This window comes from Bactrocera tryoni, chromosome 4, assembly GCF_016617805.1.
Source record: "Bactrocera tryoni isolate S06 chromosome 4, CSIRO_BtryS06_freeze2, whole genome shotgun sequence".
Taxonomy (NCBI): domain Eukaryota; kingdom Metazoa; phylum Arthropoda; class Insecta; order Diptera; family Tephritidae; genus Bactrocera; species Bactrocera tryoni.
The window spans coordinates 43,265,856-43,280,851 of NC_052502.1; the positions used below are offsets into that span (position 1 = coordinate 43,265,856).

Consider the following 14,996-nt stretch of genomic DNA (forward strand, 5'->3'; position numbering starts at 1 on the left):
ATTAAAGAGTTATTCCAGTCTAGAGGCCCGAAATTCGAACGGGGTTTGGAATTTAAAAAATAATAATTTGATATTTTTACTATCAGTTCTTTTTACCCTTTCTTTACTTAAGTATATTTAAAGTATACAAAAATAAATAATAAAATAATAATAATAAAAAACGAAAATGGAATTATAAATTAAAATTTGTCATTTTTATTGCTTCATGTGATAATAAGATATTTAAAAAGTATTCATTCATATGCGCTATTTCAAGTAGATGGGCTAATTAGAACTTGCCTCGACACTAAGACGGTTATAACGGAAAAAGTTCGAATTTTGAAAAATCCGTTTAGGGATTTTCTTCTTTTTCTCTTCTTCATCTTCTTCTTTATTGCCGCAGACACCGCCTACGTGGTTATAACCAAGTTTACAACGGCCCGCCAGTCGTTCTTTCTTTTCGCTTTTTAGCGCTAATCGGATATTCTAAGCCAAACCAGGTCCTTCTGCACCTGGTACCCCGGCGGATACTGCGTTGCATACCTTAAGAGCTGGAACGTTTTAATTCATCCGGACGACAACTATGTCAATGTCCACTTGCCTACTCAGTCCGAAGAAGATATTTCGTCTTGCCCTCGTTCACTGCCAGACTCATTTGCTTTGCTTCTTTGTTTGCCCTGGAGAAATCAGAACTAACGGTACGGTTGTTGAGGCCAATAATATCGATCTTAAAACTTCTAGATTAGCAGAATACCCGTTTAAGGCTTGACAACCAACTTTCTTGGTTTGTAAACACTTTGCTGTAAAATCATTGATTTGACTTGAAATTAACTATTTATGGGAAACCTTACTATAGTAATGGATATACATATGTTTTATATCGTCAGAAAGTAAAGGTTTCGGCGCAGAAAAGGCCAACCGAAATTAATGAAAAACAGATATTTTTACGTGAGAATTATGCATTGAAAGTTAGGGTTCTTTTCGATATTTTGTGCACAAATAAATATTTTAAATAAAAGAATTAATTTTGGTCACTTTTTACCATTTTGAAAGGCTTCAACATTGGCCTACATTATACAACAAGTATCGAGAGAAATTATGAATAACTATAATTAATCATACGTCGTGGAGTACCTAACGAAAGTAACTCTATATGCAACATATTCTATTATTGGATCACACCATTTTTTTAGATAATTATTAAAGATTTTTTCGTTAACTGAAAAAATTCGGAATTCGAAGCAAATATTTTTTTTTGCACTAAATTCGAAACACGAATAAGCTACATTTTATTCCACGAAAATAATTTATTTACAAAACCAAGAGTCTTACAGTGATAGTGCTATACCGCGGTAGAGTTGTATTTCATTAAATTCTTTAACAAACTAGCAAAATGCCAATCTAACGAAAGCAAGAAAACTGCCTTATATATATGAAATAAAGAAAATGAGCTTGAAGTCATGATTCTAAGCCATATTCGATAGCAAATATGAAGCCTCTAAGTACAAGTCATTGATTTTGATGAAGGTCCCAACAGATGAAAAAATCGTTCGGATCTGAAACCATGATAAAGATCTTAAAAGTCAGACAAAATGGTAAACTGTTTCTCCGTCTAAACAGCTTAACATCAACTTTCCTTATTACTTTCTGTGGTCAAATGACACACGCGGTTGCTTTCGACTATCGAAGTCGTCTGCCAATTAATAACGCAAGCCTACATTTAGGCTACCAAAAAGAATCGACGCATTCCTCAATGTTCTCATAACTAAAAAGTTGCTTAGAATTGTATATCGCTCGGTCAAGTGGGCAAAATCGGAAAAAAGACGCATTGGTAAGCATTTCTTCAACATACACAACGCAATCACAGCTGTGCCTGTTGTGTGTGTTAAAAAACGAGGTAAACAAACTGAAAAATTAAGCAAATATTTATACATAACAAAATACACGCTTTCGATTGTAGAGCGGACGCAAGCTGAAAGAGAAATGAAAACAAAATTTCGCTGCGCCTTAATGTAGGCAACAGCGGAGAACAACTTACAACACCGGAGAGACACACTCGCTTGCGCTCAGCAATACAACAACACGACGCTCACGTGGAAAATACTGGGAAATCGACGACAGCATGTCGCAGCATCCATATTTATGGACTATGGCAAGTAGTCTTCTTCACACTATTGCCTCTAAATAATGTGGCCGCTCGACACTGGTTACGCGTTCGGCCAACAAATTGCTGGCTGTCAGTCTGTCGTGGATTAGCTTGGCGTACGAAACGATTTTCACAGCAAGAAAAGCGCGAGCCAAACGTGCGTGCATATATGTGGTGGAATATATAGAAATATATATATATATATATATATATATATGTAAGAAATATACATATACGTGTCTGTGTTTGTGTAAGTGTGTGCTTGAAGAAACGCCAGCTACGCTAAAGAAACTGCGACAGCTGAGTGTATGGAAAGAAAATTAAAAGTGAAAAATAAAGGAAATCGCAAAACTCGTGTGAATAAACGCAGCAGCTGATTCGCTGCAGGGAAAGCCAGCAAAAAAATATTTATAGAAATTAAAGTGTTTCAGCGTAGATTTCGTGATTTCATGATTTCATTGTGTACGTAAGCGCGAATAAACTGCAGACACGCACACACACACACACGCATGCACTCGCGGCAATACAAGCATATAAATATCAGCAAGTGCTGCGTGTCGCTGCGCGCCGCGCACGTGTGTGTGCGTTTGTGTTCTAAAACGGAATTCGCCGCGTGTGTCTGTGCGGCGGGCGCGCGACGACGCGTATCAACGCTAAGTGGCTCCATGCACTCGCTACAGTTGGACGGCGGACGCGCATAGCCTACAGAATTTTAATGCGTTCACTAAATTTTTTAACGGTAATGAAGTAGCGCTGGTGTCGATGGCGTCGGCGGCAAGCGCAAAAGCTGTCTCACTGCAGATAACGGCATATACACTTATTTTCGTAGGAATTCGCAAGTGTTGGCTGATGTGAATGACCAGCAAGTGGCGGGCGCAGACCAAGTGTGCGGTTGGTGGGCGCATGGTACGCGGAGTTGAGGGAGTCTGCTAAACTAGCGTTGCGTTGCTTTTAAAAGCTTTTTAGTGTTTGATTATTTCTTTTATTTTTCGATTTTTTGTCTTGCAATGAAAGGACTTTCGAGCAAAGTATTATACATATATAGACATAGACATACTTGGGAGTATATGTGTGTGTGTGTTTGAGCGCAAGTGTGCGCATTGCAAATACTTTTGAATGAAACCAAGGCTGCACACACGCCAAGCGCAACGCATTGCGACGAATCCTAAATACACAGCGCTCCATTTGCCCCCCTACCGCACTCCGCAGCGTGTCGCACTCACACACTTGAAGCACATGCGTTGTACGTGTCTGTGTGTGTATGTTGCTTGTAAACGTTTCAATTGTGGCACTGACAGCAATACCGTTATGGCATGTCGGATCCTGTGTACTACGCTTTGTAAATAGCTTTGGCAACGGACGGCTTATATATGTATATATTGACTAACACACATATGTATGTACATATGTACATAGCACATATTATGCCTTTATTTAATTTCCCTTTCAATATTTAATTTTTAATGTATTTTCGAGTTCATTTTACCCTTGCTGATCACAAATTACGTACTAAACATACCAATACATACATACCCATACATACATACAAGTGTATACTAGCATGGAGGCATGAGCGTCTCTGCATTTCCATGCATTTGCATATTGTTGCTCCTATATAATTATGCAAACCCATTTACATGATGTTGTTCAACTAAAAAACAACAACAATATATAAGTGGCGTCTGCGAGTAAAGCGCTGCAAATTTGTTTTCATTAAATTTTCCATTATATTTTATTTGATTTCGTGCTCGATTATTTCGCTGTGTACGCGTCCACTTTCGTTTTGGTTGACAAACTGAAAGGCACTGGCAAAAACAACAAAAAACGCAAAAAATAATACGAAATACGCGAGCAACGCAGCAACAAGAAAATCCCCAATAAAGCGAAAGCGAAAACAATTTGTAGGTAGCGCGAATTTTCCCCCATAAAAATCAAAATTATCTAAACGCTAATAAGAGGTAACGGAAAAGCAAAAGCAGCAACAAAAACAAACGAAAAATCACGAAGAGAAAACAAAAAATATTTCAGCTGAAATGTATGAAAAATTTGTCCACTTGAAAAAAATATCATCTCAAGCGTCTACCACGAAAATATAGATGACAAAAAAATGGCGAAAAAGCGAAAACAACAAAATAAAAACAAAAAAATAATAATAATAAAAAAATAAAAATTTAAGTAAAGGAAAATTGTTCGGCATACTTTAACAAATTGAGTGGGGAAAAGTTGATGCGAAAATAAATGAGCACAACAACCACAACAGCAGCAACAACAACAGCAAGCACTACAACTACAACGTGAGCAATGGCAACAGCAGCCGCAGCGGCATTCGCAGTCGCCGCCGCCTCTTTTAATCTGTGCCAAAAAGAATGAAAAATTAAATCACCGTCGCATATAACAGCAGACGTTGAAATATTTAGTTCAAGTGCCAGGCGCAAGAATGAAATAAGCGCATAAATAATGACACGATACACACCGACACAACGACACACAGCCACATATATGTATATGTATATGTGTGTATGAATGGCAGAAGCAAAATTGAAAAATCTAAGCAGATCAAGAAATGAAAAAAGCAGCCATTTAAATGAAAATGGACATTTTTCAGTCAAATCAGGAGTATATAAGGGATATGCCAAGCGCTTTAAGGGGATAAATGGGATTATAGCGGTTTATTTTATTATTTATTTACTTTTGAAAGCAACTCCAATTAAACTGCAGTTTCTCAACGCTCATTAGAGACCGTCATTTTACTTAAGAGAAGTGATTCAAATAAAAAAAAAGAAATAATAAAAAATAAAAAATAAATGCCAGCTAACTGCGGCTATTTGGGTGTTTTAGTTTAGAGGATTAATGGCATTAAATGTGGCCTCATCCTTTTAGGCTTATAATTGGGGATTAAAACTAAAGGGAGATTTTTTCGAGGCTCTCAGCTTTTCTAAAGAAAAAACATAGAAATTTCAAATTTAACGTGGAATGTTTATTATCACACCTAAAAACATTCTTTGGCATTTATTTTTTTTAAATCATTTTTCAATTATTGGCCGCGGCTACGTTTCAGATGGTCCATCCTTTGAATCCAAATTTCGACGACTCGTTCAAGCATTTCGACTGGCAACTGGCGAATGACACGCGTGATGTTTTGCACCAAAACCTGAATCGACGCGGGATTGTCCGCAGAGTCTTTAGACTTGAAAAAGTTTGACGGTGTGTTATCACACAATGTGGTGGCCAATCGACCGGCCCAAAACGTGAAATTAGCTGCCCACCGAAGTGTTCAATCTATAAATCCATTGTTTGATGCAATGTGCGGGAAGTGGCATCGTCTTGTTGAAACCAAATGTCGCCGAGATCACGAGCTTCTATTTCAGGCATCAAATAGTCGGTTATCATGGTGCGATAACGGCCGCCATTGCCGGTTACGTTCTCAGGGCATCATTTTTGAAAAAATATGGGCGGTTGAAATTAGCCCACACACCACACCAAATCTTTATTTTTTCTGGATGAAACGTCAGCTCTTGAATCTTTTCAGGTTGCTCTTCATTACAAATGCGGCAATTTTGCTTGTTTACATACCCATTCAGCCAGAAATGGATCTCATCTATGAACAAAATTTGGCTCAAAACAAGTCCAAGTCGGTCCATACGTCAGACCGACTATCGACTATTCATGCTCTTCACTGCGTGTTGGACGTAGTCTATTCGGGCAAATATTATCCAATAATGAATGATGGGCCTCAAGATGGGTGATGGTATTGCGAATGGTATGCTCAGTAGACCGATTTTGTTGACCTTAAGTTGAGCGAAGCGTTCGGAACACAATCTTTACAAAACGTGAATTTTCGTAATGAAGTTGAATTTGTAAACGTTGTTCAGGTGTAAGTCTTTCCATGAGGAAATGCCAAACAATACTGAACAAAAATAACATGACAGCTTGACTCGACTCATGCGTGATCTGTCGAAAAAAGGCTATTGAAAACAGTACCTCTACTTGAATCATCCGTTACTTTATAAAAATTCTTCAAATAAAGACATTTACCAAAGTTGCAGGAACATATTAATAAACAAGTTAGGAAACGCTAAGTTCGGGTGAAACCGAATATTTTATATTCTTGCAAGAATCAAAGCCAGGGAAATACTTTAAGGTGTAAAACCAGTCATATAGAGTAAAGCTTGAACAGGTTTTATTGGATTTCAACAGTTTTTGGTCATAATGTGGCACACACTAAAGACATTATTCGTGCAAAATTTGATCCCGTTATATTATTTCCTTCTTGATCTATGTACTGGAAACTGAACGAATGAAGTGGAATTTAAATGAAGTTCGGCGTGGTTGCAGTCCGATTTCGCCCATTTTCACATTGTGATATAAAAATGTAAGGAGAGTGCCTTTCCTTGCTAGCAATTTCCTGCAATTCCGCTATAGCCTGGCAATCTTTCAGTCTTATCACAAAGACACTCGATGTTATTAATAGTGAGGTTAGGCACTCCTCGACCAACCACGAAAGCACTGTTAATGACTTCAAGGTTAGTATCGCCACTCTGCTATCTGAGTGAATGGTTACTTCCATGCCATGGTTGGGATGGTCTTCAATGCTATCAACGAGGTTTGGTTTGTTTATTATCGCCTCATTTTTGGGGAGCCATTCACTAGTTTGTTGATCAGGTTTTGACTTACAAACCCACGTATCACCAAGAATAGTGATGCGTTTAATGATCGGGTGGACCCTTGTTATGTTGTCAAGCATATCCTTTGCGATCTATGCTGGCTATTATTTTTGCAAAATATTCACTTCAGTGACGCTTTATAACCAAAGTGTGTTGAGTGAATTTCGAAGAAATTTCGGATCATCTAATATCTTTCTGATACTAACACAACGATTTCATCTTCATTAACGGCGGTAGATGGACGGGCAAGTTTTCGCTGATTTCACGTTCTTCACTGAATGCTTTGTGTCACTTAAATACTTGTGTTCGTGAACACTAGATGGACTATAACTCTTTGAAACACTTCTGCAACATTTTCAACGATTCTGTAACAGTAATTTCAATGGAAACATAATGCTTGAAACTTGTTTGCCTTGGTAAATTTCGCTCTAAAACCCTTTTGGTTTATCGATTCGGTTAACGCGCACATTTTTAACGAGGCAGTCCGGATAAAATTTGATCAGATGATATCGTTTCTAATAAAAAATACTCATTGGTGTCAGTAAAAATGTGTCTAAATGAAAGTGCCCTCATTTGTCGGATAATAACAAAGGATATATTGTAGTGGGAAGAGAAAAGGCATTGCAACAATTAGTGCTGATTATAAACGTGTAATTAAATTTGCTCAACTTTGCACTTTGTTTATAGCCTAAAGCGACTAGTATGCAAATAAATCAATAGCGAGTAATAACATTAAATTTGCAAATTAATATCACTTCCGTTTTCCCATAGAGCTGACTATAAATGAATATAACAAACTTGACTCCCAACAGTGTGATCGTGGACTAGAATGTGCGGATTGAAATATCTTTCGGCTGAAACTACATATTTTCGGCAGAAACCAAGTTTATATTTATCTTATGTTTTCAGCGAATTTAACCAATAACACATTTAAGAAACTTTTCATTAATGTACAGGGTCCGGCACTCGAAGTGTAACAAACTTCAGACCATTCGCGCGGCTGCCGCACTGGAATCAGCTGTTTATAAATTTGCTGAATGACAGTTCGGGGTATTGCTCACAAGTGTACAAAAGTGTTTTGCCAAAAGTGAACGCAAAAAAAGTGATCAGCGATGGAATTAAAACAGCCAGCAATTGTTCGTGACCTCAAACACCTTAATGTAAATAAAGTTTTTGTTTATCGCAACATCACTCGTTACAATGATACTGGTAACATCGCATAACTCCATGGAGGTGGTCATCAAAATACTGCAACGTCACGTGAGATGGTTCGGAAAGTGAAGAAGCGACTTGAGAGAAATCCACGACGAAGTGCCAATCAAATGGCTAAAGAACTGAAAATATCCGACCGCAGCATCCGACGCATATTGAAAAATGAGCTCAAGGTCAAGCCTTACAAGTTCCACAAGGCCCATGATCTCACAACGAAGCAGCAACAAGTAAGACTTGGCGGTCAAATTCGGAACATTGTGTTTTCTGACGAAAAAATTTTTCCAATTGAGCAATTCGTAAACTCTCAAAACGATAGGGTTTACTTGACCTATCGTTCATACGAGAATCTAAGTCATCGATTGGCCACCAGGAGGCAGCACCCGCCGCAAATAATGGTTTGGGCCGCTGTCAACGCAGATGGGCGCTCTCCAATTGTTTTCATCGAGCCTGGCGTCAAAGTAAATGCGACATATTATCGGGAAATTGTTCTGGAGGCTGCTTTGAAGCCGTGCGCAAACAAATATTTTGGTCGCAAACCATGTACGTTTCAACAAGACCCAGCACCGTCTCACAAAGCGCGAGTGAACCAAGAATGGCTGAAAAACGACATTCCGAACTTCTTTACGAACACAGAATGGCTCTCGAATTTATCAGATGCGAATCCAACGGATTATTCTCTCTAAGCCATTTTGGAGAGCAAGGTCCGAAGTAAAAAATATACCAGTCTCGAGATGTTGAAGAAAGCCATTGTCCGTGAGTGGGCCAAAATACCGGCAAGTCACATTCGGCAGCTTGCGATTCGTTTTTTGACCGTCTCAAGGCCCTAGTTAAGGCAAAAGGTGGTCATATCGAGCAAAAGTGAATTGGTCTTGAATTTATGATTATTTTCACATATTTTGTACTTTAAAATAAATAAAAATAATTTTCCAAACCGACTTTATATAATTTAAAAAAAATATTGATATGAACGAATATTACAAAAATATATTTAAAATGCAAAAAGTACCGTTGATTGATGACAGTTCTAACTTTGCTTTTTTTGAAAGCAATGCAACAGGTGTAGAGCTGAGTTTTCGCATTTCTGATGCCTAATTTTCACCTATCAAAGTTAAAAATAAATTAAATATGGTTTCTAATCTCAATAAAATCGTAAAATTTTTTATTGCTTCAAATATTACTGGCTTCACTTCTAGAAAAAATCACATTCTACTATGTGGAATTACACCAAACACTGCGAATAGCGGTACGAAAATAACGAGTAATTGTATTTGGCGGCTAGGGAACCTGGTGAAGGAAGCACAGGCAACAACAAATAAGAAGCAAAATGAGAAAAAAGACGAATAACTGCAAAATAAAAAGCAAAATAAATTGCCAATTCAAAGTGCTGTCCAAGCATTTTTCAGCACAGCCGCCAAGTTGCCGACGCGTTACCGCGCTTAATAAAAGCAACGACGCTTGCAATGCCCACTTCAACCCACTTCGACTCACTTCTAACTAAATGCGTATGAATCTATATATGTGTGTGTGTGTGTCTTCCACTGTATTACGCTATGGCTCCCTATACTTGTGCTCGCCAGCCCAAAGGCCTCTTCACTTTTACTCACTTCACAGCGCCATCAGCAATAACTAGCCTCCTTGTTTACCATACATACATTTATTATTCTTGCAGCTTTGTTATCTTCGCCACACTACTCGCCCCCACCCATGTCTTCGCTATGCTTTACGTTTAACTCTTAGCCTCTATGCGCGCAGTCGACAGCCGCCTGCTGTGAAGCCTGAATGACAAGGTTTCGCCTTGCAGGCGCACACACACCACTCACACATAGTTATATACTGCTATCTCTATATAAAAATACTTGTGTGTGCACACATCCATACATAAGTACTTGCATACAATTGATTGTTGGCGTGTAAACGCACCCAAACAGCTGGGTCGCCATGGCGGATGAGCGACTTTTAGTTGTCGTTTTTTGCCCTTACACTTTCTTTTCATATAAACTTAAATATAGTTGTTGTTGTTGCTGTTATTGCTGTTTTGTATTGCCTTGCCTTGACGCGCCACACTCTAATTTGCAGGGCACGCTGCCACGGCGAGTGCCGCCGTTGATTTGCGGTCTTGTTGTTGTCATGCCTGTGGAGGCAGTTACACTTGTTGGTAATGGTTGTTATACCCTGTACAGGGTATATTAAGTTTGCCATGCAATTTGTAACACCAAGAATTTGTAACACCAAGTCGGAGACTCTTTAATGTATATATATATAAATAAACGCCGTGAGGCGATGAGTCGATGTAGCCATCTCCATCGGTATATGTACTATGTTTATACGAATTAGTCCCTTAGGTTTTGAGATATGGATCTGAAATTTAGCACATGTCATTTTCTCCCCAATAAACTGCTAATTAGTCAAAACCGTCGATATCGGACTACTATAGCATATAGCTGACATACGAACTGGTCGCTCAATATCAAGTCGTTGTATGGAAAACTTTTTTATTAGGCAAGATATCTTGACGAAATTTGGCAAAAATTATTTTTATAAGCAACGCTACAATCTGCATTTATATCTTTTTAAATCAGACCACAACAACATATAGCTGTCATACAAACTGACTCATCAAAATCGATATAAACATACTTTTATACCCTTTAATGTTATAAGCAATGCAACTATGAAGGGTATTATGGCGAATTTATGTTTTTTCCTGTTGTTACTAGCGGTGCTGCCGTTATTATTGTTGTGTGTAGTTGTTGCAACTATCATTATTTTGTTGCTGTCGTTTTTGTTCGCTCTATCATTACTATGTTTTTGTTGTTGTAGCGCTTTTTTGCCACTGTCAATATTTATTTGTGGTTATTTTAGTGTTATTGCTGTTGTTGCAGCGCTCTGGTTGCCTATGCGTGTTTTGAACCCAATGCGTCGCGCTAATAATTTCCTTCGCATAAAAATTTGCCTTTTCTTCTCCGCATTCACAAAGTTTTATTGCTGTTGCGCGCAAATATATACACACATACATACATATGTACATATGTACAAAGTCTAACGTTCACATTTTATTTACATTTACATTATTTTGGTTTCCAAGCTCGTAATTTTTCCTTGCTGCGTTTTCGGTTGTTAGCTATTGTTTATATTTATTGTTGTTGTTGCAGCGTATTTATTTTTGTTGCTGTTGCTGTAATTTTAAAGGTCTCTCCCTCGTTTTGAAGGTAAAGTTTTTCGCGTATGTCAAGCGTAAGCCCATTTATGTGCCCCTACAAGTTGTATATGCTTTTCTATGTATGTGTGTGTGTTTACAGTGGCGGCACAAATTTCAAGTGAATTTTTATGCATACGACTACACATGTTTAGGTTTTTGAAACATAGCCACGTTGGCGCGCGCAAACAGAGCTACCTTCACACATACATAAAATACACACACACACACACACGCGTACATGTATGCAAAGCAGATTCTTATAAATTCGGCATGAGCCGGAGCGAACGTTGAGTTCAGACAAGTGTCTACATAATTTATGCGTGTGTCTCGCGCACGCAGTTGGCAAGAGCCAATAAAGCCTGTACGCAAAGTAAACACACACACACATGTACGCAGAAGCACAAATGTATACAAAACACTTTCGTGCAACAGCAACAAAAAAAGCAAAATGAAAATGTATTCAAATGGCAACAGCACTGTCAGCCCATTCACTCATTCAGTCATTCAGCCAGGCGCTGCGCTCACCTCTGCGAGTGTTTGTGTGCGGCTGCTCGCCTTGCTTGGGCCCGCAACGCGCTGACGGCCACATAGAGCGCACTCGATTGAATGGACGACGCAGTCTTCTGCCACTTATATTTGTTGCCGTTGACTTGAGCTAATTTGACTTGCTGTGACAGGCACGCATTCATCGGCAAACAACGACTAAAAGAGGGCCAAGGGCTCGACGGCGACGGGTACGGGGCGGCGGTGATGTACGGCATGAAAGCGTGTGCCCACAAAGCGACAAAGCTTGCCGCATAACTTGCCACAGAGCATGGCTGGCTTGCAGTGGCAGCTGCTGTCAGTGTGGCATGAAGGAAGCAAAAGCAAACGGCTTGAGCGGAAAATTTCTGAATTTATGAATTTCTGACATTCAGCCCTTTCTAGCCTTATGCCGAGCGGCTTATGTCGGCAAAGTCGTCGTCATTGTCGTTGTCGTCGTGCTGCCATGCAAACGGCAAGCCGGAAGGAAACGTAATTAAAAGTAATTAGGAAACATTAATGTATATAAATTTGTATAATTTTATTTTTTCGGAAAAAAGAAGCGAGCGACGGAAGCAACAGAAATGAAAATAAAATTTCCAACACACACATAAATAAAATAAATAAAAACATGCAAGCTTATATAATTTTAAATAACGTGCATACCTATGTTATATATAATTTAATAAATATATACGTACAAGTTGTATGGTAAGTGGTATGTAAGCACTTACTTGACACAGCAAACGGTTGCGCGGCAGCGCTGACTGGCTGAGAGCGCGTAAACACAGTTGAGCTGCAAGTAGTGAAGTAGAACGGAATAACGGAATGAAATGAAGTGTTACAAGATTGAGATTGGTAAATTTTAATGAAAAATCATAACGGCGCATGTAACGGAATGCCGATAATAACGCAGTTTATAGTTGGCTTATCGTTTCGATACTTTCGCAATATACATAAATAGATACATACATATGTACATACAAATATAAACATCTTCTCTTTGGTACAAAGATTGTATATACATTTACTCGCTGTTACTAAATATATATATATATATTTGTATATACTTATGTGCATACATAGATAAGTAAATGTATAATATATATCCGCTTGCATGCCAATCACTTGACTGCAATTTGATCGATTTTCATATTTTTTTTTTGTTGTACTGCAGGTTCTCAGAATAAGCACGATTCGCCGGAAAATTTCGAAACTTTTGGTACTTTATTGTTGTTTCTTTGTTTCACTACTGCGACTAAATTAGTTGAACTCATTAAACAATTCGTTGGAAGCTCGTTATGTATTTGTACATAGATGGCGCTGCTAACATATATCTTCCGCTGCTTATACATATAAGAAACCTACTTCGGTTTAAAATATATTTTCATTCCCTCAGATTTGATGGATATGTATAATGCAGCCTTATTTCGAAAACAAGTCTTTTGTCTCGCAACTTGCAAGTATTAAGGGATTGTCTCGGTGTGACCCTCCGAAAAATCACTGATTTTCGTGATTTTTGTATGTTAAAGTTAAGTTAATATACAGTCAAGGAAAAAAGTCTACATACACGCCTTAATTCATGAGTTTTATGGAGTTTGCGAAGAAAATGAAAAAAAAAATTTTGTCACTATTTAAGGCACTTTTCTGTTAGTTTATTTTTAAAATAAGAAAGGAATACACTTACATACATAATAAAGCCAACAATAACAAAAATAAAAAAATGCATGGGAAAAAAGTATACATACAGCAACAAAAACTTAGTATTGTAAAAAACAAAAATTATAAATAAAATGATGATTTGTTATCTTTTAGTATTTGGTCGGTTCAGCTTGGGCATCAATGACAGCTTGAAGACGATAAGGCAATGATGACACCAAATGCTCCGTTATATTGGGTGTTATTTCGGCCCAAGCACGAATAGGGGCGTTTTTTAATGTTTCGCGGCTGCTAATGGGAAATTTTCATACTGATTTTGCAAAACATCCCAAATGTGTTCCGTTGGGTTTAAATTTGATGACTGACGTGGTGAATTCAGCTGCCTTGGAGCATAGTATAGAAGCCAGTCTCGAACAACGTGCGCAGTATGCTTCGGGTCGTTATCTCGTTGGAAAATCCATTGATTTCCCAAACCCAAGTTGTCAACAGATGGCTTCCGGTTTTTTTCCAATATGGTTTTGTATTGATAACAGTCCATATTACCCTCGACAAAAACCAAACGACCCCCTCCAGACGACGCAATGGCACCCCAAACCATAACGTTACCGCCACCATGTTTAACTGTGAGTATAATATTCTTTGGATCAAGTGCAGTATTTGGTTTTCTTCAAACTTTTGAAAGGCCATCTTCTTCTTCTTAATTGGCGTCGACACCGCTTACGCGATTATAGCCGAGTTAACAACAGCGCGCCAGTCGTTTCTTCTTTTCGCTACGTGGCGCCAATTGGATATTCCAAGCGAAGCCAGGTCCTTCTCCACTTGGTCCTTCCAACGGAGTGGAGGTCTTCCTCTTCCTCTGCTTCCCCCGGCGGGTACTGCGTCGAATACTTTCAGAGCTGGAGTGTTTTCATTCATCCGGACAACATGACCTAGCCAGCGTAGCCGCTGTCTTTTAATTCGCTGAACTATGTCGATGTCGTCGTATATCTCGTACAGCTCATCGTTCCCTCGAATGCGATATTCGCCGTGGCCAATACGCAAAGGACCATAAATCTTTTGCAGAATTTTTCTCTCGAAAACTCGTAACGTCGACTCATCGGTTGTTGTCATCGCCCAAGCCTCTGCACCATATAGCAGGACGGGAATTATGAGTGACTTATAGAGTTTAGTTTTTGTTTGTCGAGAGAGGACTTTGCTTCTCAATTGCCTACTCAGTCCGAAGTAGCACCCGTTGGCAAGAGTTATCCTGCGTTGGATTTCTAGGCTGACATTGTTGGTGGTGTTTACGCTGGTTCCAAGATAGACGACATTATCTACGACTTCAAAGTTATGACTGTCAACAGTGACGTGAGTGCCAAGTCGCGAGTGCGACGACTGTTTGTTTGATGACAGGAGTTATTTCGTTTTGCCCTCGTTCACTAACAGACCCATTTTCTGTGCTTCCTTGTCCAGCCTAGAGAAAGCAGAACTAACGGCGCGGGTGTTGAGGCCGATGATATCAATATCATCGGCATACTTTAGCAGCTGTACACTCTTATAGAAGATGGTACCTTCTCTATTTAGTTCTGCAGCTCGAATTATTTTCTCCAGAAGCAGGTTGAAAAGTCGCAAGATA

General features: G+C 38.8%; 1 protein-coding gene across 5 annotated transcripts in view; it reads left to right on the forward strand.

Annotated features, from left to right (window-relative positions):
• Positions 1-2,199: 2,199 nt before the first annotated feature.
• The window catches only part of LOC120774267, an 85,571-nt gene continuing 72,774 nt past the window's right edge, over positions 2,200-14,996 (forward strand). For 2 of the 5 annotated variants that reach the window (XM_040103745.1, XM_040103743.1), the window contains exon 1: positions 2,200-2,282. The gene's annotated coding sequence lies outside the window, so the exon portion shown is untranslated. Of the gene's footprint in view, positions 2,588-2,814; positions 2,865-14,996 lie in introns of those variants that run through there. The other 3 variants (XM_040103742.1, XM_040103746.1, XM_040103744.1) reach the window with 3 other exon arrangements.